This window comes from Equus quagga, unplaced genomic scaffold (genome assembly GCF_021613505.1).
Source record: "Equus quagga isolate Etosha38 unplaced genomic scaffold, UCLA_HA_Equagga_1.0 220_RagTag, whole genome shotgun sequence".
Classification (NCBI taxonomy): Eukaryota; Metazoa; Chordata; class Mammalia; order Perissodactyla; family Equidae; genus Equus; species Equus quagga.
In genome coordinates, this window is record NW_025799647.1 from 3,247,222 (window position 1) to 3,274,523 (window position 27,302).

Below are 27,302 nucleotides of genomic sequence, written 5' to 3' on the forward strand. Positions count from 1 at the left end.
CATAAAAAAGATTAATTTAAAAACATTGATTACATGTTAAAATAACACTGTGGACATACTGGGTTAAATAAGACACATTATTAAAATTAATTTCACCTGCTTCTTTTTAGTTTTTAAAACGCAGCTACCAAATCTTTTAAATTACATATATGGCTTGCATTTTGGCTACTATCATATCTCTATCAGATAGCTGCTCTATGCTCTTAAACTCCAAGATTACCTTCCTACCTACCTTTGCTATTCAGTGTTTAAAAAGGAATTTTTTGATAACATGTTATAAGTGTCTCAATATCAGAAAAGACAGTATCATAAATAAGGCACTTACGTACTCTAGATACTAGGATATCTTCTGTCTCAAATGTAAATTAATAAATGACATTCTAGTTTCCATTAAAAAATAACTTAATCCAACCAAACGATTTTTAATAAAAACTCTGCATTTAAACTCTCTAATATTACCATTTATCTTTCTTAATGAAACTAGTGCTCAGATCTTCATTTGAGAATTATTTCCTAGACTTAAAGTGCCACGATGGAATGATGAAAACACTAATGAAATTTAACTTGATTCATATTATAAAAGGTATATAAGTGATATACTAAATAAGACCATAGTAATATAACTAGTAAAATATAGTAATATAACAGCACTAGATGTTACTAAAATGAAAAATTATATAACTCTCTGTAATGGGTTTAAAGTAGGCATTTAAAAAGTGTTTTCATTGTCAATTATTAAAGTTATTCAATTAGAAGTTGAGATTGTTGGCTTATCAGTGAAAACATTAGAGCAAAAAGACTACTGAAACCTCGAGGACTTCGATTTATAGCCTTGAAAATAACAAGTCCATCATTTTATTCACTGAGTTCATGTGATGTAATGGATATAAGCCAGGGAATGAGGATGCAAAGAAGTCACAGTCTTGTAGGGGAGGAGACGAATAAACAAATATCTGTAATATAATGCACTAAAATATTACAAGAGAACTAGGTAGAAGTTGAAAGTTTGAAATTATTTCAAAATAAAGATTTTAAAAAGTACCTATCATTGCAAAATAGACTGGTTATAACACAAGCAGTTTACAACACCTGTTATATAAACAGCATAGATAACAAAAATAGTTTCAATTTGTTAGTACAGTAATGATTCAAAGATGCCATAGCTGATTTCTAAAATAAAAATAAAAATAAAGTTGCTATGATAAACTTCAGTTCAATTCTACTTCAAGAAACAATTCATTTTTCTCTTGATTAATATTGACTAACAGTCCATCAAATATTGCCTTTGCTGGAATCCCAACACTGGGAAGGTAGGCTTCCAAATTAGTATTCCTACATCAACTTCAAACAAATGACAACAGTTATGACAGGTAAGATATATGATTTGACATATTCCTACTTGGATTAAAATGGACATATGACATATAAATATTATGCATATGAATAGCATGTTGACAAAACAGTAGGATAATCATATGATCATATAGCTAAAAACAGAGGAAATTTGGAGGGCCTCTGTATTATACTAAATGTAGAAATGAAAAATCAGATTAAAGCTGATAAAACACCAAAAAAAAAAAATCCAGTAAAAAGAAACATTCTAGAAGTAATTAAACAACTGAGTCATAAGCAAGTTAGCTAAAAAAAAAAAAACAGGAAGAAAATTTCAAGAATAAACTTATTTCAACTCATCTTTTTTTCCTATTCCCTAACTACAATCAAATTAATGGCACCTTTACCAACTATTAATTTTGACTTTTGAACTGATTTCTGAAAATAACTTCTCTTTTCATGGCATCATGAAATACAGCTAACTTTAAAATATCTTTAAATTTAACATACTATCAGTATTTTATTAGTTACAGACATTCCAGATTTCATGCTCTTTCTATTACAACACACTGTCTTCATTGTTGAAGAAAAAACATACTCTGGAGGAAGAGTTCTATTTTACTCTAGTCAACGTATAAAGATGGTATGACCTTGGCAGTGATAATGGCAGTAAAAGTAGCAATACTAATACTAGTAGTTCTTTGAGCATTTACTATGTGCCAAGCATTATGTAAGGCTTTTCAGGTACTTTTCTCATTTAACTCTCATAACCTATAATTATGATTATGAAAAGAAAATGAGATAAGCAATTTTTTGAAGATCCCACAACTAGGAGTGGCAGAGCTGGGCTTAAGAACTAAGTTTCAAAAACTGATATGCAGGACACAGAATGGTCAAACAATCTTGAAAAGAAGAATGTTGGAGGATTCCCACTTTCTAACTCCAAGTAACTACAAAGTTATAGTCCTCAAGACAATGTGGTACTGGCATATGGATGGATATATAAAGCAACAGAGTACAAATTAAAGTCCCGAAATAAAGATCACATTTATCGTCAACTGGTTTTTGTTTTCCTTTTTATTTTATTGTGGTAAATATATTTAACAAATTTGCATTTTAAACATTTTTAAGTGTACAATTCAGTGACGTTGATCACATTCACAATCATAAGTAACCATCATTACTAGCTATTTCCAAAACTTATCCATCACACAAACAGAAACTCTGTAACCATTAAGCAATAATTCCTCATTTGCCCCCTCATCCCAGCCCCTGGTAACTCCTAATCAACTTTGTTTTTATGAATGTCACTACTCTAGGAACCTCATATAAGTGGAATCATACAATATTTGTCATTTTGCGTCTGGCTAATTTCACTCAGCACAGTGTTTTCAAGCTTTATCCATGTTGTAACACGTATCAGAACTTCATTCCTTTTTATGACTGAATAATATTCCATTGTATGTATATACCACATTTTGTTTATCCATTCATCTGTTAATGGACAATTAGATTGTTCCCATTTTTTGGCTATTATGAATAATCCTGCAATGAACACTGGCATACAAATACCTGAGTCTCTCTTCTCAATTCTTTCCGGGATATAGGCATACCTTGTTTTATTCCATTTTGCTTTAGTGCGCTTCACAGATACTGCATTTTTACAAGACCCACCAACAGCAAAAAGATTACAACTCATGGAAGGCTCAGATTAAAGTAATTTTTACTTAAGGTATGTACAATGCCTTTTTAGACATAATGCTATTGCACACTTGACTGACTATAGTACAGTGTAAATATAACTTTCACATGCACTGTGAAACCAAAAAAATTCAAGTGACTTGCTTTATTGTGATATTTACTTTATTGTAGTGGTCTGGAACTGAACCCACAGTATCTCTGAGGTATGCCTGTATACCCAGGGGGGTGGAATTACTCATTCATATGGTAATTCTATGTTTAGCATTTGAAGAACTGTCAAACAGTTTTCCACAGTGGCTGTACCGTTTCACATCCCTAGGAGCAATGTATAAGGATAACAATTTATCCACAGCCTTACCAATACTTCTTCTCTTTTTTTTTAATCGCCACTATAATGGGTGTAAAGTGGTAACTCACTGTGGTTTTGATTTGTATTTCCCTAATGACTAGTGATGGAGAGAATCTTTTCATGTGCTTATTGGCCACTTGTGTATCTTCTTTGGAGAAATATCTATTCAAAAGTCCTCGGCCATTTTTAAATTGAATTGTTTTTTGTTGTTGTTGAGTTGTAGGAGTTCTGTATATATTCTGGATACTGAACCTTTATCCAATATTTGATTTCCAAATATTTTCTCCCATTCTGCAGGTTGTCTTTTCACTTGCTTGATAACATCCTCTGATACACAAAAGCTTTTAATTTTGACGAAATCAAATTTATGTTTCTTTCTTTTGTTGCTCATGTTATTGATGTCATATGTAAGAATCCAAGGTCATGAAGATTTATCTCTATACTTTCTTCTAAGAATTTTATGATTTTAGCTCTTCTATTTGGGATGTTGATCTATTTTGAGTTAATTTTTATGTATGGTGTGAGCTATGGGTTCAAGTTAATTCTTTTGTATGTGGAAATCCAAGTGTTCAGGCACCATTTGTTGAAGAGACTTTCTCTCCAAAAGCTGTTTGCACAGCTTTGACTTAGCACCCTTGTCTAAAATCAATTTGCCATAGATACCTTGGTTTATTTCTGGATCCCCAATTCTATTGTACTAGTCTATATTTATGCCAGCGCCACACTGTTTTGATAACTGTAAGCTTTGTTCTAAGTTTTGAAATTTGGAAATGTTAGTCCTTCAATTTTGTTCTTCTTTTTACAAGATTGTCTTGGCTATTTGGGGCCCCTTGTAATTTCATATGAATTTTGGGGATGGCTTTTTCATTTCTGCAACAAAAGCCTATTTGAATTCTGATAAGGAATTACACTGACTCTGTAGATCACAACGGGAAGTACTGACATCTTAACAATATTAAATCTTCCAATCCATGAACATAGGATGCCTTTCAATTATTTAGTTATTCGTTAATTTCTTTCAGCAAAGTTTTGTAGTTTTCAGTGTACAAGTCTTACCTCCTTGGTTAAATTTATTCCAAGGCATTTTATTTTTCAGATCCTACTTTAAATGGAGTTGGTTTTAATTTGCTTTTCAGATTGTTTATTGCTGATTTATATAAACACAAGTGATTTTTGTGTGTGGTATTACACCCTGCACCTTTGCTGAACTCATTTATCGGTTCTAGTAACTTTCTTGTGCATTCTGTAGGATTTTCTACATAAAGCATCATGTTATGTGTGACTAGAGAAAGATTTACTTCTTCCTTAACAGTTTGAATGTCTTTTACTTCTTTGTATTGTCTAATTGCTCTGGCTAGAACTGCCAATGCAATGTTCAATATAAGTGGTGAAAGCAAGTATCCTTGCTTTATTCCTGATCTAAGGGGAAAGCTTTGAGTTTTTGACCATTGAACATTGTTAGCTGTGGGTTTTTCAAATGCCTTTTATCATGTTAAGCAGTTCTCTTTTTTTGAGGAAGATTAGCCCTGAGCTAACTACTGCCAGTCCTCTTTTTTTTCGAGGAAGCCTGGCCCTGAACTAACATCTGTGCCCATCTTCCTCTACTTTATATGTGGGATCCCTACCAGAGCATGGCATGCCAAGCGGTGCCATGTCCACACCTGGGGTCCGTACCAGCGAACCCTGGGCTGCCAAGAAGTGGAACGTGAGAACTTAACCTCAGCGCCACCAGGCTGGCCCCAGGAGTTCTCTTCTATTCCTGGCTTTCTGACTGCTTTTATCATGAAAGAGAGTTGAATTTTTGTTAACTGTTTGCTGTGTCAAATGAGATGATCATGTAGGTTTCTTTTTGCTCTTTCAATAATGTGGTGCATTACAGTGTTTGATTTTCTTATGTTGAACTACCCTTGAATTTCTGGGATAATATTACTTAGGCATGATGTATAATCCTTTCAGTATCTTGCTGGATTCAGTTTCGTAGTATTTGGATGAGTATTTTTGCATCCAAATTCATAAGGGATATTGTTCTGTAATATTTTTTCTTCTGATGTCTTTCCTGGCTTTGGTAGCAAAGCAATGCTGGACTCACAGAATGAGTTAAGAAGTGTTCTCTTCTGTTTTCTGAAAGAGTCTGAGAAGCATTGGTGTCAATTCTTCTTTAAATCTTTGGTATAATTCAGCAGAGAAGTCACCTGGTCCTAGAATTTTCTTCATTGGGAAGTTTCTGATGACTGATTAATCTCTACCTGTTATAGGTCTGTTGAGATTTTCTATTTCTTCTCATGTTAATTTAGGTAATGCATGCGTAACCAGGAATTTGTCTATTTCATCTACATTATCTACTTTGTTGTTCATAGTATTCTTTATAATTTTTTTTATTTCTGTAAGGTCAGGAGTCATATTCCCACCTTCTTTTCTTTTTTAATCTTTTTTGCCTTCTCTCTTTTTTTCTTTTTGATGAAGAAGATTGGCCCTGAGGTAACATCTGTTGCTAATCTTCCTCTGTTTTTTTCTCCCCAAAGCCCTAGTACATAGTTGTATGTCCTAGCTGTAAGTCCATCTAGTTCTTCTATGTGGGATGCCACCACAGCATGGCTTGATGAGCAGTGCATAGGTCTCCGCCCAGGATCCAAAACAGTGAACCACGGGCCACCAAAGTGGAATACACAAACTTAATCACTACACCACCAGCCAGCACCCCCACCATTGTTTCTGATTTTAGTTTTTGTCTTCTTCTTTTTTCTTAGCAATCTAGCTAAAGGTTTGTCAATTTTGTTGATCTTCTCCAAGAAGAAACTTTTGGTTTCATTGATTTTTCTACTGTTTTTCTATCCTCTAATATATCTCCACCCTAATCCTTATTACTTTCTTCCTTCTTTTCTTTTTTCCCTGGCTCCCTCCCTTCCTTGCATTATCACCTCCCTTCTGTTTATATTATTTTTTCTTTTTTTGTAGTAAATCATTTTGATTCCCTTATTTCTTCTTGTATTATCTTTTAGACATTCTTTGTGATTATATTGGGGACTACACTAAACATCCTAATTTTACATCAATATAGTTGAATTGGTAACAATTTGACTAGTCACAAAAACTCTGCCCCTAAGAGCTCCATCCTCCCACTTTTATGTTGTTATCACAACTACATTTGCTAGTTTTGGTTTAGTTTTCTCTTTGTTTACAGTTCCTCAAGGTATAAAGTTAGCTTATTGATTTGAGATGTTTCTTCCTTTTTAATGTGGATATTTATATTTCCCTCTGAGCACTGTTTTCACTGCATTCCATAAGTTTTGGTATGTTGTGTTTTCATTTTCATTTGTCTCAAAATATTTTCTAATTACCTTTGTGATTTCTTTTGGACCCTTTGGTTAAGAGTGAATAGTTTAAATTGCACATATTGCGAATTTTTTACTTTCCTTCTGTTGTTGATTTCTAGTGTCATTCTATTGTGGTCAGAGAAGATAAAGTGCATAACTTCAATCTTTTAAAATTTACCAAGACTTTTTTTGGTGATCTAACATTTGGTTTATACTGCAAAATTTTCCATGTATTCCTTTTGTGTATTCTCAGCAATTCCATTTTGAAATATGACTGTGCTTGACTCTTCTAACTTGTAAGTATTAAATGTGATAATACATTTATTTTAATATAAGCTACTTTAATAGACTTTTAATTACATGCAATTTTTAATGAATTAATCTATGTAATAAAAACAAAGAAATTTGTAGATAGTGGTTATTGCCATTAGTGAAACTATCCCCCCCCCAAAATATCTGGTCTAATTCAGTAGGAATAATAATGTTTAAAGGTAATTCAGAGTTGCTCAGAAATATCTTCATTCTCTCTCCTAACTCAAATTTGCTTTTCCTCCAGTTTTTCCCAATTTTTTTTTGTGGTAAATGTTAACTGATCCAGTAGTTCATGCCTGAAGTGTGGAAATCTTGGATGTCTTCCTCTTTCTCTGTCCCTACAATTAGTGACTGAGTCATATTTCTACTTGCCTTAATTTATCTGGAAATGCCTATTCCTCCATCTCCACTTTCTTACTTTCTGATTTTATAATTTCTAACTACAGTTTTAATTGTCTCCTCCTCATAGCTGCACAAATCTGATCTAAGACGTAACTTTGTCATATAACATCCTTATTTTAATTAATAGATAATACCTCAAGACATTTAATGAGACAATTCCCTTTATAAACCAATTCCTGACTCCATTTCTTGCTTCATTTCCTGTCACTCTTTTGCAGTTCCTCTTGGTTCTAGCCATGTCCAATTACGAGTAGTTTCATAAATGCATCAGGCAAACCTCTGCCTTTATGTCTTTCTATTACCCCATCCTGAATGCTGTTCTCTATCCCTAAAACTCCTAATAATCACACTTCAGGAGTCAAATATCACTTTCAGAAGATTTATCTAAACTCTGGAAGCAGAGATAAGCACTTTTCCTACTGTGATTGAATAGTGCCTTACTCATATCTGCATTATAGCCTTTGTCCCATTCCTGTAATTATTTACTTAGGGATCTATATCCTCCATAAGATTATGAAGATGTACATTATCTTTTAAGTTACTTTTCTATATCTGGCACATATTGGGCACTTGAAGCTTGGTAAATTGGCACGTTTGTTGAATTAATGAATGATACTAGAACAGCTAGACATGAGAATTTTCACCAAGATCATCAGTAAATCCTTTGTTAAAGTAGTATCTCTATTTTAATAATTTTATCATACATTTTTGATACACACAACGTGATATACAGTGACTTCTTTTGTAAAATAATTCTTAGATGTTTTAGCGTGGGCAGTGTTCTACTCTCAAAGCTTTCAACTTGACTGAAGAAGCAAGCAGGGTATGTTTAGTGATTTACAAAGGAAGCCAAACTATTGATTCATACATTAACCTTTAACGAATTAGTCTTCCTTAGACAGTATTCTAAACATATCTGTGCACTTGGCTTGATTCCTGCCATTTGTAGAAACTTCAGAAGTCTCTTTGGCATGAAGTAACACTAATTTGTTTTTCCAGGAATATGATGTTGTCTAAATTATTTCAATTCTTTTAGAAAGTTTTTTCTATTAAACATGAAAGTGAGACTACTGGCCTTAATTAACATATACATGTATCCAATAAATTCTCAAAGTTGGGGGCCAGCCTCATGGCCAAGTGGTTAAGCTCCTGCACTCTGCTTCAGCAATCCAGGGTTCACTGGTCTTGGTCCTGGGCGTGGACCTAGCACTGCTCATCAAAACATGCTGAAGCAGTGTCCAACATGGAGGAACTAGAAGAACCTACAACTAGGATATACAACTATGTACTGGGGGGCTTTTGGGAGGAAAAAAAAAAAGAGGAAGATTGGCAACAGATGTTAGCTCAAGGACAGTCTTCCTCACAAAAACAAACAAAAACACATTCAGTGAGAAAATGTTAAAAAAAAAAATTCTGTAAGTGGTTATTTTTAGTGCTTTTTATGTTTAAGGCCCTGTGGTAGCCAATAAAGTCCTAGCTTCCAGCTCTAACTAAAATTAAAATCCAAGATTTCTACAAGAAATTATCTCTCCTGGCAATGTAGTTTATCACTGGTTTATTTTAAAAATATGCAATATTAATAAAACAAGTAGTAAAATTATCAAATCAAGAAAGTGGGAGTCTCTTTATTCAATTATATTTTCCTTATCAATTTGTTTTAATGTTTTATTCAACAATTATTTCTTTCTCACAATACTTTTTGATTCATTAAAGGTTTATTAAATGCTATAAAATCACCACGTGCCTCAAACAAATGGCAGTTTTTAGATTTAAAAAAAAAAACTTTCTCAAAAGAGGAAATTTTTAAACAATGTCTAGGTCCAACCATAATCAGTCACAAATAATACAAAATGCTAACGTATGTACCAATCTTTCAAAAACATGGTTTCTTGGGAGAGAAGTCTATAAATTAACAGTCCTCTGAATTTTATTCCCTCAGGGGAAGTTAAGAATTTCTAGGTTTTAATATGACAATTACAGCGACATTCAGAGAAAAGGTATGTTTTACGAAAAAGGTAGGGTATCTGTGCAGAGCTGGAAATACAACTTCACAAAAGCAAACCACATTTGAAATTTTCACAGATTCTAAGAAAGTATACTTTTATGTCATTTTGAAATGCAGCTACAATTTCTAAGTGTGCAGCCTAATAGAGGGAAAAAAAACAGTCAGAAAAGTAATGCAAGTTAGCAGCACAAAGGAAGGACCTCTGATCTGCTCTATTTGAACAATAATATAACTATGAAAATCACATATTAAACAGATAGGAATGAAAGGTTAAAGGAAAATTGTGTTCAATGACTTAGAAAGTTCTCACACGAGTATCACACAACTGACTAAACAGCTCATTAAACAATATATGTGGAATACAAGACTTTTCGAAAGAAAAAAACATATAGGTACAAAAATACTAAATAACTTCATATTATAACAATGTCCAACCTAAGAAAGAAAAGTTTTGAGAAGCACTTTGAGTTTAGTGAATGAGGTAAAGTATATGAATTATTGTTAACTATATCATACTAATGCTTTGGGGTAAAAAGAAAAGTTACATTTTTTCTTTCTAATTGCAATAAAATTATTTTCCTCTTTGTGGGGCAGTATTTTGAGGACATAATCAACATAAAAAGATTAAGGAAATTAATTCCAATGATGTCAATATTAAACCTTGTAAGTAGGTATAATGCTCAATATTCTTATACAGGTGATCAAAATCACAAAATATAAAGATCCCGCTGGACCAATGACACTAAAAGGCTCTGTTTGGTGGCATTTAGAACTCTGACTTCAATGATTTTTCATTTCTAAACAGAAAGAGGATCATGAACCAGGAAAGATATTATCAATGGAGCTCCACAGATTGAAATTCCTAAGGTTTGTTAGCAAATCTATTACTGGTAGTGATTTATTTTTTTATGTCTAATATTTCTAGTACTCAATTATGCCCATGTTATTGGTATTCAGCATGTACAATGTACATATAAGACACTGAGAAGGGAAAAAGATGTCCTTTGATCGCAAAGGGCATGACAATTTTTCTAATGTGTCCAGATACTAAATTATATCTAGAGAAAACTGCATAAATGTAAGTTCCTTGAGAGTAGAATCCAGATTTTATTCACTTTTGAATTCTATACAATGTATAGGATAATGTCATAGAAGTATTAATTTAAACAAATGTCTGTTGAATTAATAATTACATTCATGTTGTATTCCCCAAATTGTGTTCTTTGTGATGTTAATAGACTTCCCCCTCCATATCCAGTTACATATACAAACGAATTTAGGAAATCAACATGCTAAATCTCTTTCTTGGAGATATTCTTCATAATTCTCATTAGCATTTTAAAGGCACTGGGAAACGGTGCAATAAAGTGCTGAAAGAAGAAAACTGCCAACCAAGAATACTATACCTGGCAGAGCTATCCTTCAAAAATTAAAGAGATATAAAGACTCTGAGACAAATAAAACCCGAGGAGCTCATCACTACTAGACCTGCCTTACAAGAAATGCTAAAGGGAGTTTTTCAAGTTGAAATAAAATGGTGCTAAGTAGCAATACAAAAGTATATCAAAGTATAAAACTCACTGGTAAAGATAAATATATAGACAAATACAGAATACTGTAATAATGCAATAGTGGTGTGCAAATCTCTTATTAAAAAGTATTAACTTTAAATATAAACATTTTCTAATGGATACACAATACAAAGGATGTAAACTGACATCAATAACATAAAGTGTATAGGAAGAGGAAGAAGTAAAAGTATAGAGTTTTTGAATGCTATTGAAGTTATCAGCCGAAAATAAACTACTATAAATATAACGTTTTATGTAAACCTCATAGTAACCACAAAGTGAAAACCTAGAGTAGACACATGAAAGAAATAAAAACATACCACTACAAAATATCATCAGCTCACAAAGGAGGACAGCAAGAGAAGAAGAAAGGAACAAAAGAACTACAAAAAGGGAAATAAAATTAAAATGTCAATAGTAAGCCCTTAGCTATCAATAATTACATTAAATGTAAACGAATTAAATTCACCAAACAACACAGAGTGACTCAATGGATTAAAAAAAGAACAAACTACATACTGCCCTCAAGAGACTCACTTTAGAATTAAGGACACACATAGGCTGAAAATGAAGGCATGGAAAAAGATACTCTATGCAAGTGGTAAGCAAAAGAGAGCAGGAGTTGCTATACTTATATCAGACAATATAGACTTTAAGTGAAAAAACTGTCAAGAGACTAAGAGACAAGGTCATTATATATTGATAAAAGGGTCAATTCATGAGGAAGATATAACAATTATAAATACATATGCACACAACATCAGAGTAACTAAATATATAAAGCAAACTGACAGATTTGAAGGAGAGAAATAGACCACAATACCATAACAGTAGGAGATTTTAATACTCCATGTTAAACAATGGATAGAATGTCCAGACAGAAAACTAATAAGGAAACAGTGGGCTTGAACAACACTATAGACCAAATGGACCTGAAAGACATATACAAAACATTCTACCCAATAGCAGCAGGCTATACCTTCTTCTCAAGTGCACACAAAACATTCTCCAGGATAGATCACATATTAGGTCATAAAACAAGTCTGAACAAATTTGAGAATATCCAAATCATAGCAAATATCTTTTCTGACCACAATGGAATGAAACTAGAAATCAATAACATTAGGAAATTAACAAACACATGGAAATAAAATAACACACTCTTGAACCACCATTGGGCCAAAGAATAAATCATAAGAGAAATTAGAAAATAGCTTAAGACAAATGAAAAGAAACATAGGAGACCGAGATTTATGGGATGCAGTAAAAACAGTATTAAGAGGGAGTTTTACAGTGACAAATGTTACATTAAAAAAAAGAAAGATCTCAAATAAACAATTTAACTTTATACTTCAAGGAACTAGAAAAAGAAGAACAAACTAAACCTAAAGTTAGCCAAAGGAAAGAAACAGCAAATATTAGAGCAGAAATAAACAAAACAGGGAATAGGAAAATGAAAGAAAAAAATCAAGGAAACTAAGTTGGTTTTTTTTCTGAGGAAGATTAGCCCTGAGCTAACATCTGCTGCCAACCTGCCTCTTTTTGCTGAGGAAGACTGGCCCTGAGCTAACATCTGTCCCCAACTTCCCTTATTTTTATGTGGGATGCCTGCCACAGCATGGCTTGACAAGCGGTGCGTAGGTCTGCACCTGGGATCTGAACCAGTGAACCCCAGGCTGCCAAAGTGGAACATGTGAACTTACCTACTGCACAAACCACTAAGTTGGTTTTTTGAAAAAATAAACAAATTGACAAACTCTTAACTAGACTAAGACAAAGAAAGAAGACTAACCTACAATCCGAAATGAAAGAGGAGACACTTACAACTGATGCCACAGAAATAAAAAGACTTATAAGATACTATTATGAACATTTATACACCAATAAATTGGAAAACATAAAAGAAATGGATAAATGACTAGAAATGTACAATCTACCAAGTCTGAAGCTTGCTTCCTGAATTTGTGGATTGATGCCTTCAATTTTACAAAATTCTCAATCAGTATTTTTTAAAATATTGCTTCTGTATTATTCTCTATCTAAATGCTGGACATTTTCACCAGGTACAGTATGTGTTTTAGGCTCCTTTTTGGTTTTATAATTTTTTCCTTTGTGTGTTTCAATGTGGTTATTTTCAAGTGAAATCTTTTTCTGTTTATTTATTCTCTATTTTTTGTGCCTAATCTTCCAATAAACCTATCTAATAATTTCACTTCATTTAAAGCATCTTTCCACTTCTACCCTTTCCATCTGACCCCTTTTCAAAAAGCCTATTTTAGATCTCTGGTAAAATTCTCTTTCTCTTTATTTTTATGACCATATATTAATTGCACTTACTCTAAATTCTCTATTTGATAATTCTAATATCTGAATCACCTATGGGTCTGTTTTTTCCTCTTGGTATTCAATCACTTGGTAGTGCTTATTTGCATGCCTTTTAACTTCTAATGAGAAGACTGACATTAAGGTTGAGAAATTTCGTAGGCTCTGGATGATGTTATCTTCTTGCAAAAGGGTTACAGTTTTCTCTGTGAAGCCGAGTAAGTACCAGTTGTTCAGCCTTTGTTGAGGCCGATATATTTTAATATTTTGACTTTGTTCCTTAAGTCTGGTCCTTCTGGGGTCTCAGAGAGTCTATAAAGCTTACCATGTCCCTTCTAGTTTGGCAGGGCTGAAATTCAACATTTCCCTCAGTCCCATGCAGCTGCTGAAATCTCTGCTAACCTCTTCAGCCTTCCAGATTGTTTTTTGATGTATTTGCTGGAATTCAATCTGTACATACAGATCTTAAGAGATAGTTAAAGTTGGATAACGACAGTTAAGGCTCATTTTACATTTGGGCTCTAGTCCTTCTACACCAGAAACTGAAAAACGCCCTCAGGGAAAAAGCCAGGGTGAATGTGGGGTTCAACCTACAGTGCCTCTATTCTCTGAAGTATCATAATCTCTCAAGTCCTGCTTAAACTGATGGTTCTCCAATTCCTTCAAACAACTGTTTTATATATTCTATCCAGCTTTCATAATCATTTTCAGTGAAAAGTTACCCAATACAAGCTACTCCATCATTGCTAGAACTGGAGTCTCTATCATCATTTCTTTTTTGTGGAGGAAGATTAGCCCTGAGCTAACATTTACTGCCAATCCTCTTAGTTTTGCTGAGGAAGACTGGCCCTGAGCTACCATCTGTGCCCATCTTCCTCTATTTTATATGTGGGACGCCTGCCACAGCATGGCTTGATAAGTGATACGTAGGTCCGCACCCAGGATCTCATCCAGTGAACCCCCAGCTGCCGAAGCGGAGCATGCAAACTTAACCACTGCACCACTGGGCTGGCCCCCGTCATCATTTCTTGAATGAGAAAGATTATGTGAAGAACTATTGTATATCAACTGAAATCAATTATCTAGATATATTTCATCGCAAATAGGTAATTGTATATACATAGATAATAAATTATATTCCTTTTTCATTCCAGTGTAGGTTTAGTCATTCTCAAATTTCCAAGATAAATAATCATCTCTAGGAAATGCTGCAAATAGACACTTGAACTGTGTGGACTATATCTGAATACTAGAGTAAGATATAGAGTACAGTATTACAATTGTTCTTATCTCTCTGAATTTTAATTATCTTCTTAGTTATTGGTCTCTTCTACTTGCTAGGGTTTTAAAACAGGGACTATATATAATTCATTTATCTCCAGTGCCTAGAATAGGATCTGGCAATATTAATAATATCAGCTATCACTTAATGAGCCAGTCACTGTTTTATGTGTTTTATATTAATGAGTCTTAAAAACAAGCTTTTAGGATAGATATTATTTTATAGCTGAGGAAACCATGGCACAGAAAGGTTAAGTAATTTGTCCAGGGTCAAACAGCTAAGAAGTGGACAAGCAGCCTGGCCACTGAGTCTGTGCTCTTAACCAACACACTATACTGCTCACTCAAAGAATTACTGCCTATTCTTATTTTAGCAGCTTATGTGATCATCCAGAAGAATGAAAGTATTGAGAAACATACCTCTCGATAATAATGCATTCAAACTTTGCAAGTTAGTAAAAAGACGCTTACTTAAGCTAAAGAGATCCTATAAGAACATCCACCTCATGATAATATTTGGCCTTACCTATATCATTCAAGTGTGCATTCACATAAAGATTTACAAACATAAATATTTACAACATCATAAACCCATGATAAATATTTACAACGTATCACTTCAAACATGGACATCAAGAATCCATTTAATAATTACTGATAGTTTATTCCTCTGCCCTCCTTCTTTAATTTTTTAGCTGTTAGTGTGAAAAGGTGATGTGTAGAGGCTATGTCACACAAAAGTCTGGCACGATATCAAAAGAAAGATGAAAAGAATACTTCCTTTGAAACACTGTTTAACAAACAGATCCTTATACACAGAGAAAACAGAATCAGAATAGATTGTTGAGTTTTCTACCTGAATATTTGACAGCTTTAATATTACTTTATTTGTTATAATTTATTTGTGTAAATGGGAAGAATCAAAAACTCCAAAACAGTACTGCTGAAGTAGTCCCTCTGTAACACATTAATCTCTTTTTTTCCTATTTTGCAAAAAGAAGCACTGCTCTTGTTTATTATAAGCTCTAAAAGCTTAAATAGCCTGGATAAAACATGTACTAACCACTTAGCATTATTCAGTTTTTCAAAAACGTAATTATCGTATTCCTAACATGTATGAAGTACTGTCTAAGGGAGAAAGAGAATTACAATGGAAAACCAAAAGAGACAGGGTATCATTATTAGACAAAATCGACTTTAAGTCAAAAGCAGTTACAAGAGACACAGAAGGATATTATATACTGATAAAGGGTTCAATACATCAAAAGATATGCCCATTACAAACATTTAGACACCTAACAAGACGGACTCAAAATATACGAAGCAAAAATTGATAGTATTAAAGGGAGAAATAAAAAGTTCTACATTAACAGTTGGAGACTTCAATACCCCAATTTTAATAACAGAACAAACAGATTAATAAGGAAATAGAGGGCTTGAATAACACTACAAACCAATTTGACCTGACAGACATATACAGAACAACCTACTCAACAGCAGAACACATATTCTTCTCTAGTACCCATGGACCATTTTCCAGGACAAACCATATCCTAGGCCACAAAACAAGTCCTAATAAATTTTAAAAGGTTAAAATCATACAAAGTATCTTCTCTGACTACAATAGAATGAAACTAGAAATCAATAACAGAAGTAAAACTGAAAAATTCAAAATTATGTGGAAAATTAATCAACACACTCTTCTGCATCAAAGAAGAAATCAGAAAGGAAATTAGAAAATACCTTGAGATGAATTAAAACAAAAATACAATGCAACAAAATTTAGAGGATGAAGTAGTGCTAAAATGGAAATTAATAACTGTAAATGCCTATGTTAAAAGAACAATCTGAAATCAATAATTTAACTGTAGACCTTAAAGAACTAGAAAAAGGAGAGCAAACTAAGCCATGAGCTAGCAGAAAGAAGAAAATAATAAAGTTTAGAGTAGCGATAAATGAAAAATAGAAAAAGAGAGAATCAACGAAACTAAAATTTCATTCTTTTAATAATAAGAGATCAACGAAATTCAAAACCTTTAGCTAGATTGATACCTTCCCGCCCCCTAAAAAAAGAACGCAAGATAAGATCCAATTTACTAAAATCAGAAATGAAATGAGGACATTACTATAGACCTTACAGGGGGAAAAAAAGGATTATAATAGAATGCTATGAACAATTTTATGCCAGCAAATTGGATAATCTAGATGAAATGAACAAATTCCTAAAAACACAGCCTCCGAAAAGTGAATCAAGAAGAAATACAAAATATGAACAGACCTATAACAATTAAGGAGACTGAATTGGCAATCAAAAACCTTTCAACAAAGAAATGCCCAGGAGCAGATGACTTTACTGGTGAATTATACCAAACATTTAAAAAAGAATTAACATCAATCCCACCCAAACTTTACCAAAATACTGAAGAGAAGAGAAGAGTGTCCAATTCATTTTATGGGGCCAGCATCACCCACATACCAAAGCCAGACATGGACATTAAGTGAAAACTATAGGCAAATATCCTGTATTAAGACAGATGAAAAAATCCTCAACAAAACATAAGCAAATCAAACTCAGCAGAATATTAAAAGATTATACACCATGATAAGTGGTATTTATCTCAGAAATGCAAGGGTAGTTCAATATATGAAAGTCAATCAATGTAATATACCACATTAATATAATTAAGGAAAAAAATCCATGTGATCATCTCTACTGATGCAGAGAAGCATTTGACACAATCCAATACCTTTTCATGATAAAAGCATTCAACAAATTAGGAATAGAATAGAACTTCCTCAATAGGGTAAAGACCACATATGAAAAACCCACAGCTAACATAATCAGTGGTAAAAGACTGAGAACTGTATCTCTAAGATAGAAACAAGTCAAGGATGTCTGCTTTCACTCCTATTCAACATATTACTGGACGATCTCACAAGAGCAATAAGGCAAGACAAAGAAATAACACATCCAAATAGGAAAGAAAGAAGTAAAATTATCTCTATTTGCAGATTAAGTGATCTTCTATGCAGAAATCTCTAAAGAATCCACAAAAACACTAATAGAACTAATAAACAAATTCAGCAAAGATGAAGAATACAAAATCAACATGCAAAAATCTGTTGTATTTCTACACGTTAGCAATGAACAATCTGAAAAGGAAATGAAGAAAAAATTCCATTTATAATAATATTAAAAAGAATAAAATAATCAGAAATAAATTTAACCAAGGAGGCAAAAAACTTGTAAACTGAAAACTACGTAACATGCTTAAATAATTAAAGAAGACCTAAATAAATGTCAGGCATTCCATGTGTATGGATGGAAAGACTTAACATTGTTAAGATAACAATACTACCCAAAGCCATCTACAGATTCAATGGAATCCTTATTAAATTCCTTTAAAAAAGTGTTTTTTTCAGAAATAGAAAAACCCATCCTAAAATTCATATGGAATCTCAAGGGACCCCTAATAGCCAAAACAGTCTTTAAAAGGAAGAACACAATTGGAGGATTCATACTTCTCAATTCAATAATTTACTACAAAGCTACAGTAATGAAACAGTATGGTACTAGCATAAAGATAAATATACAGAAAAATGCAATAGAATGAAGAGACCAGAAATAAACTCTCACTATGTGACCAACTTATTTTTGATAGGGGTCAAATGAGAAGTAACAGTCTCTTCAATGAATTTTTGAGGGAAAAATAGATATCCACATGCAAAGAATGAACTTGGACCCTTATCTTACACCATATACAAAAACTAACCAAAATAGATTGAAAACCTAAATTTAAGAGCTAAAATGATAAAATTCTTAGAAGAAAACATAGGGGAAAATCATGACCTTGGATTTAGCAATGTTGTCTTAAATATGACAGCAAAAGCATGGGAAACAAACAACAAAATAGATAAATTGGGCTTTATCAAAATTAGAACATTTTGTACACTAAAGGAAACTATTGATAGAGTGAAAATATAACCCACAGAAAGGGATAAAATATTTTCAATCTTATATCTGTTAAGAGATTAATATCCAGAATATATAAATAACTATAATTTTTTAAAAAGCCAATTCAAAATAGGCAAAGGACTTGAATTGATATTTTTTCAAAGAAGATATGCACATGGGGGCCGGCCCCGTGGCCGAGTGGTTAAGTTCGCATGCTCCACTTCAGCGGCCCAGGGTTTCGCTAGTTTGGATCCTGGACGTGGACATGGCACCACTCATCAGGCCATGCTGAGGCAACGTCCCACATGCCACAACTGGAAGGACCCACAACTAAAATATACAACTAGGTACTGGGGGGATTTGGGGAGAAAATGCAGAAAAAAAAGAAGAAGATTGGCAACAGTTGTTAGCTCAAGTACTAATCTTTAAAAAAAAAAAAAAAAGATATGCACATGGCCAATAAGCACACGAAAAGATGCTCAACATCACTGGTCATTAGTGAAATGTAATGAAAACCACAATAAGATACCACTTCACATCCATTGCAATGGCTATTGTGGGGGATCAGAATCGGCCACCTCAAAATACGTCTATTTGGCTTGACTATTTTTAAGGAGAAAAGACTCTGAAGGAAACTTTGACCTTCTTCCTAGCTACCTAAAAGAATTTAAGACAGAAGGCCTGTCCCTGGGACAGCCCATCACTATAGATAACGGTGGGTATTAGCAGACTGGGAGGATCCTTGCTAAGTCCACTGTTACCAAAGTTCTGTCTCTGAGGTCATATTGCCTATAGATGGCCCAGCAAACATTTGTTTACCAAACATTTGCTTTTCCACCTTCATGTAAATTGCCTGCCTCCCCTTTGAAGTCACAAACCACTACTCCCAATATCCTCCCCTTTGTCTTTAGCTGAAGATGGTATTTAAGGTGGTGGCTCAGCCATTTTGGTGAGTTACTCAGTTTTCCTGGGTTTCTCCTATGTACATATGTTATTAAACTGTTTGATTTTTTCCTGTTATTCTGTCTCATGTCTATGTAATTCTTAGACCAGCCAGAAGGACCTAGAGGGTAGAAGAAAGGTTCTTCCTCCCCTACACTATTACAAAAAGAAAATCTAACAAGTGTTGGAGAGGAATGCAGAAACTGGAACCCTTACGCATTGCTGGTGGGAATATAAAAGGGTGCAGCCACTTTGGAAACAGGTTGGCAGCTTCTCAAAAAGTTAAACACAGAATTATCATATGCCCCAGCAATTCTAGTATTATGTAAATACCTAAAGGAATTTTAAATAGGCGCTTAAACAGGTACATAATGTTCCTAGCAGCATTATTCACAATAGCCACAAGGTAGAAACAACTCAAGCATCCATCAACACGTGAATGAATAAAAAATTATGGGGGGCCGGCCCCGTGGCTGAGTGGTTAAGTTCATGTGCTCTGCTTCGGCGGCCCAGGGTTCGGATCCTGGGCGCAGACATGGCACCGCTCATTAGGCCATGTTGAGGCAGCGTCCCATGTACCACAACTAGAAGGACCTGCAACTGGAATATACAACTACATACTGGGGGGATTTGGGGAGGAAAAAAAGAAGGAAAAAAAAAAAAAAGACTGGCAACAGTTGTTAGCCTAGGTATCAATCCTTAAAAACAAATTATGGTATGCTGAGTGAAATAAGTCAGACACAAAAGGAAAAATATTCTATCATTTCACTTATATAAGGTTGCTAGAGTAGTTAAACATGGAGTGTGGACAGAATTTTGGGACCCCCTCCCCGGGTCTAACAGGACAATCTAGTACGCAAACTGCACAGGCTTTAAGTGAGTACAATAAAACCCATGCTGAAGCAGCTGTACTGTGAAGCAGTGGTGCATTTCTTAGGGATCAAGGGACTAATTAAAGATCCCAGTCCTTTCCTCCCTCCACACATAGATAACGCAGGCACCTCTGAATTTGTTTGATATATAACCAAGAAATTCTTGTTTATGTTACCTTCAATGCATAATTGAGAGAAAAGCCCAGATGTACTCTCTTTTTTTTTTTTTTTTTATCTAATTGTAAGGTTTTTTTTCTTTTCCTCTTCCCTGCATGTGCACTGCTTGTGAAAGATATAAGGTACACTTAAACTCACACACCTTGGAGCAGTTCCATCAGAGCATTCTGTTGAACTGTTTTCCTGGGGTTCATACTCTTCACCCTGATTACTGAATAAACTTCATTAACATTACCTAGACTCTATTTCAGACGACAAGAGACAGTAAGTTGGTTAGGGGTTACCATCAGCTGTACCCCCAGAGGGAGATGTGGAATTATTGCATAATGGGTTCAGAGTTTTGGCTCTGGATGACAAAAAACTTTTGGAAATAGATAGTGGTGATGGTTTCACAACACTGTGATAGTACTTAATGTCACTGAACTGTACACTTTAAAATAATTGAGAGCCAGCCCGGTGGCACAGCAGTTAAATGTGCACGTTCTGCTTCAGTGGCCTCGGGTTCGCCGGTTCGGATCCCGGGTGTGGACATGGCACCGCTTGGCAAGCCATGCTGTGGTAGGTGTCTCACATATAAAGTAGAGGAAGATGGACACGGATGTTAGCTCAGGGCTAGTCTTCCTCAGCAAAAAGAGGAGGATTGGCAGCAGTTAGCTCAGGGCTAATCTTCCTCAAAAAAAAAAAAAGTTGAAATGGTAAACTTTATGTTTTGTATATATTACCACAATAAAGAAAAAAATTTTAAATGCCTTTGTCCTTCACAATTTGGGTCCTACCTGTCTTTGAAGCCACATCTTACAATTCTTCCAGTACATCATTCAAACCAACTGTATTTTCTTAAAAGCTCTGTAGTTTTTCCACAATTTCCTATATTCCTCCTCACCTCACTAAACTCTCCTCCTTCAATGTTGTTCCCTCTTTCTTAACACCTTTTCTTTTATTCTCCACCTCTCACTCCCCAAAGACAAATCACCTGTACAACCATTATTAGTTTTTGCACAGTTGGCTAAAATATAACTTCTCCAAAAGCTTTTCTATTGACATCTTTCTACCTTACCACAACCATCTCCCTACCACTTCCTCCCACCACCCTTTATTGACTTAGATGACCTTCTTCTTTGTAAGAGACAGTTTAGTGTAGCAGTTTAGTATAGCTTCTGGAACTAGAATGCATAGGTTTAAATTTTGACTCTACTATTTCTTAGGTTTAGGAGCTTGGTTAAATTATTTAGTAGTTTGGTGTTTCTCTGTCCACTATGTATAAAATGATGATAATTATATTACCTATATCTCATGAAGTTGTTTTTGTGAAGATTAAATAAGATATGGACTGAAAAGAAAAATTACTTACACCTAGGAAATGCTTAATGTTAGCTATTATCATGCAAGTATGTATTGAGTACATACTTCTATTATAGCACGGTATTTAACTGTCTGTATGCTTGTCTGCCTTTTCCACTTGATTGTTCATATTTTCACGTCATTATTCTCAGCACCGAACAGTATCAATACCATAGCCTTTGCTTAAATATTTTGAAATTATACTTGTATAAAATGTTCACAAATAATAAATTTTCAGGATTGAACTAAAATTTCCACTTCTTAGGAAAAACCTAGGGTGTTGATATCAAAATTAGTTTTGCTACATATTAGTGAGGTCATTATGTAGAGTTTTTTACTTTTCTGGAAGTCTATTTTTCCTGCAGCATCTGGGATAATAAAATTGGTTTTTATTTGAAAGTTGAAATGTGTATAAAATATAAGGTATTATTTTCCATATTTGTAAGAATTTTCTTGGTTTAGTCTCACTTCTTTAAACTGTTTTATCTCTTCCCAGAGCTTTTATTTTTATTTTTGGTTTGCATCACTTTTGTCCTCTATTCACTTTCATTAATATAAAATCTGACATTTAACTCTATTAAACTTTTGGCATCAAAATAAAAGCAAAATACTTTTTTAAAAAACAGAATTAACTTTACAGTCTCAAAGATATGCTGAACCTGAAAATCTGTATTAAATATTCGTAACCACATTCCACTCTTTAAGATAGCAAGAATACTGTGTGCACTAATCCGTTTTTAATTTAAAAGTTTTCCTCCTTATTCAGATATTTCACTAGCTCACTAGTATCATGGATCTCACTATTATACCCATAGAAAAAAATGAGACCAAGGTATATCTTTTAAATATGTGAAAAGTAAACTGACAGATTTTTTTTATTCTTATGAACCATTTCCTGGTCTCTGAAAATTTTAAATTATAAAAACTTTGAGAAATACAAAAAGTATAAACAATATGACAAACATCCTGTATCCACTACTCAAGTTATGATGTACACACAGCACTACTAATACAGTGGAAGGTCCCTGTGTGACTCTTTTTACTCACATAATCACATGCACTCCCCTAACCTAGAAGTGTCCTCTATCCTATATTTGGTTTAAATCTTTTCTTCATAGTTTTACCTCCTAGGGTCTTAAACAACAATTAGCATTGTTTTACTTATTTAAATAGTATTATAAGTATTCTTTGGCATTTGCTTTTTTTCTCTCCAAATTGTGTTTTTGAAATTCATACACGCTGATATGTGGAGTTTTGCTCATTCATTTTCCCCATTGTATAGTATTCAATTTCTGAATATACTGTTTATCGACTCTCACCTACTGATGTTCTTTTAGGTTATTTTCTATTATCCACTTTTACACAAAAACACCAAATTCTTTACCTAGATATTAACCACCCCTATTTCCTGAAACTTTCTACCCTTGAATTCTATGACATTATGTTGGGTCTCTTTTGCTTAATACACTGCCTATTCTTATCACTTAAATGTTGATGTTTCCTTATCTCTCTTCTTTTTCTACCCTGTATACTGTCTTTAGGTGTCCTCTCATTTACTCCTATGGGTCTAATTACCATTAACATGTGGACCAAGTCAAATCTGTATCTCCAGCCCTTAACTCTTGTGAGTGGCTACTAAGTCTAAAATATAGTTGAACACATAATAAGGGGTTATATATCACATTATAATATGTGATAAAATAATGTTATCTATGTTTCCAGATTTTACAGCCACTCTGAATATCCAACCACCAATACATATCTCCACCTGATAGCCACAATTGAAGACAGAGGACATTCTGAATTATGTTATCATATAATCTATGGGTTAAAGAACAAATTAATTTTTTTCCACAATCCTAGATAAAAATTTTAGCTCCTATGGAAACCCCAGTTTTTACATATTCTTTCTTTCAAACTTTTCAAAATGTCAAGGTTGGTGGTTTTCTAACTTTTGGTCTCAAAACCTCTTTACTCTTAAAGATTATTAAGGACTCCAACAGTGAAAAAGGCAAATACATATTACTATGAAAATAGTTTTTTTTTTTAAGATTTTATTTTTTTCCTTTTTCTCCCCAAAGCCCCCCCGTACATAGTTGTATATTCTTTGTTGTGGGTCCTTCTAGTTGTGGCATGTGGGACGCTGCCTCAGCATGGTTTGATGAGCAGTGCCATGTCTGCGCACAGGATTCGAACCAACGAAACACTGGGCCGCCTGCAGCGGAGCGCGCGAACTTAACCACTTGGCCACGGGGCCAGCCCCTGAAAATAGTTTTGATTTCAGGGACTTCCAAAGGTGTGCCCTCCTGCCTTTCCATGGTCACTGGTCTAGGAAACTACTTTTGGAAATGTTTATGTTGCTTCAGAGAAGTCCTTGGGATTCTGCCTGAACAAAGAAAATTAAGAAATCAGTCCCAGGGATTCTTTATTAGCTACAGATTGATGCACCCACGGTTGGCTAACTTACAACTTCCAGAGTTTTTCATTCAAACCAGCCCTGGTGCATGGATATGTCTGAATGCGATGGGATTAAGATGAAGCCCGGTGGTGCAGGGGTTAAGTTCGCATGTTCTGCTTCAAAGGCCCGGGGTTCACCAGTTCGGATCCCGGGTGAGGACATGGCATTGCTTGGCATGCTCTGCTGTGGTAGATGTCCCACGTATAAAGTAGAGGAAAATGGGCATGGATGTTAGCTCAGGGCCAGTCTTCCTCAGGAAAAAGAGGAGGATTGGCAGCAGTTAGCTCAGGGCTAATCTTTCTCAAAAAAACCCAAAAACGATGAATGAGCCATACTAGACCAAAATAATTTTGAAAAATAAATGGAGCTATCATTTTTAAATACGGCCAAATCTTGAGTCCTAAATGCTTTGCTTAGAAACTCCCCTCTTTAATATTGACGAATATAGCCAACCTTACTGGGGTTAAATGGGTACCTGTTCACCTCACCATTCTTCCTTCTAAGATTTTAGTACATGCAGCAGTTGTACTTCTGAGAAGAGACTCTGTTCTCACCTCATTTGGGAAAGAAAGAGAACTAGAATTTATTGAGTATCTGTAATGAGCGTTACGTTAGGCCTTTTTACAAATACTGCTTCAGTACTGTCTCTAAGATTCAGAAGGGCTAATTTGCTCAAGGATATAGACAGCTAGTAAGCAGAAAAGTTGTCGTTTACCCAGATGCATCTCATTCCAAAGCCCAGACGTTTTTACCAAGTCATATTTTTGTGTCGATAATATATTTCTTAGAACTAAGTTTTCAAACGTAAATGCAATTCTAAAGACTGAGAATGTTCTTCAGAATTTATTTATTAGAAATCTTAATTATCATTAGAAATCTTACCTGTAACATATTCTTAACTTCAAACAACTCTGATAGGTTGGCCACTAGAATACAATCAGTTTGTGTTGTTAGGCCTTATATAACGTTAAAAGAGAAAGGAATTTAGAAAGAAGAAAATCCTTTAAGAGTTTTCACAATTTGACATAATAGTAAGTAGTATATTTGGATAGAAGCCTTTATTTATAAGTATGCCATTTCCCTTATTTCCATGGGTTTTTTTATTCTTGTTTTTCTTTTTTTGGTGAGGAAGATTGGCCATGAGCTAACATCTGTTGCCACTCTTCCTCTAGTTTGTATGTGGATTGCTGCCACAGCATGGCTTGATGAGTGGTGTGTAGGTCCATACCCAGGATCTGAACCCATGAAGCTCGGGCTGCCAAAGCAGAGCATGCAAACTTAACCACACCACTGGACAGGCCCCCCACTTACCTGCAGTTTTAATTTGTTTAGATTTATTTTCAACAAACACTAAATTCCACTGCATGTGTTTCGTACAATATAGTAACAATAATCATTAAGAACTCATAGATTTTATGATAATTTGACTAGGAATCAAATAAATTAACCTCTTAGTTTTGCTGATATGCAAAGAGTACAATCTATAATTAAATGAGATTGGAGAGCAGCATCTAAACTGCATGAAAAATAAACATTTATGGGTCTCTAAAGCTTTATTTACAAAAATCTTTTGATATGCTCCTAAAATTTTGTTAATCTATCTTACTAAAATAACACACAAACACTTTTGTTCATTCACTAAATATTTATTGAGTACTTATGGGCTAAGCATTATTCCATGTGCTAGAGAGAAGGCAATGAACAAAAACAGATATAGTACTTGTTCTCATGGATCTTATATTCTATGTATTTATTCTATTAAGTCAACAGATAAGAAAATTTCAAATGTAATAAACGCTGTGAAGAAAACATGAAAACTAGGATGTGTTAGGATGCACAGGAACTGAGATTAGGTTGTGCTATTTAAGCTTTGAGAAAGTAATAACTTAAACTAAGGCCTGTTATTAATTATCCTAGTAACTGTATATATTTAAAGTAATAAAGCTATTCTAAAAATAAGCAAAAACTATAATTCAAAAGTTTCTCTAATTTGGGGGCCAGCCCAGTGGTGTAGCAGTTAAGTTTTGGCGGCCTGGGGTTTGCCAGTTCAGATCCTAGGCATGGACCTATGCACTGCTTATCAAATCATGCTGTGGCAGGCGTCCCACATATAAAATAGAGGAAGATGGGCCAAGATGTTAGATCAGGGCTAATCTTCCTCAAAAACAAAAAAATTTTCTCTAATTTAAATGTCAACTTTATCAACATTTTGATTTAAATAAGTGAGATTGTATAATTAAAATAATCTGAATTTATCTTTATTGCCTCTTTTCCCTGTTCTCTGCCTTTTATCTCTCTTTCCTCCTATATTAGCCCACGTTCAGATAAAGATTAAATTATATGGTCATCCTAGGTATAACCTAAGTGCCTGCAGAAGGAAATATCAATGACAAAATGATTCACCTTAGAACTCCTCAAATACTCAGGAATTATAGGTACAAGGTACTGTAGAAGGTAGAAAATTAAAAGCTAGGAGATTACTTAACATATAAAGACTCCTAAATCCTCAGTACAGGTAAACAACTACCTACTCTGATCTTGAAGTAAACAGAACAGAGGTCTTGAGGAAAAAGTAGAAGTCAGATTATTTAATGTGTTTGACCAAGCAGGAAGGAGCATTGAGAGAGATTTCACAGAGCTTTAGAGGAAGTGAGAAAAATCAGACAGAGATTGAAAAAACAAATTAACAAAAAAATGGGGCAATTATGAATAATAGGAAAAACAAAAAGTTGTGCAAGAAATGAAGTACACAGCTTGGTTCAACAGTTAATATTGACAAGGCCTAAATAATGACAACACAATATGAATTTAGTAGAAAACTGTGACATTAACTATAATGGGACAATAGTTGGAAGTGAGGGGAGATTAACAGAGCTAATAATATCCTTATCTATGATAACAGGAATGTACAGTTGGTAGAATAATGCCCTTCCTTCTCAAGATATCTAAATCCTAATGTAGACACCCC

At 34.1% G+C, this 27,302-nt stretch overlaps 1 protein-coding gene across 4 annotated transcripts in view; it reads right to left on the reverse strand.

Annotated features, from left to right (window-relative positions):
* Nucleotides 1-27,302, reverse strand: part of LOC124233758 (gephyrin) — a 574,265-nt gene that overhangs the window by 342,173 nt on the left and 204,790 nt on the right. The window lies entirely within an intron of this gene.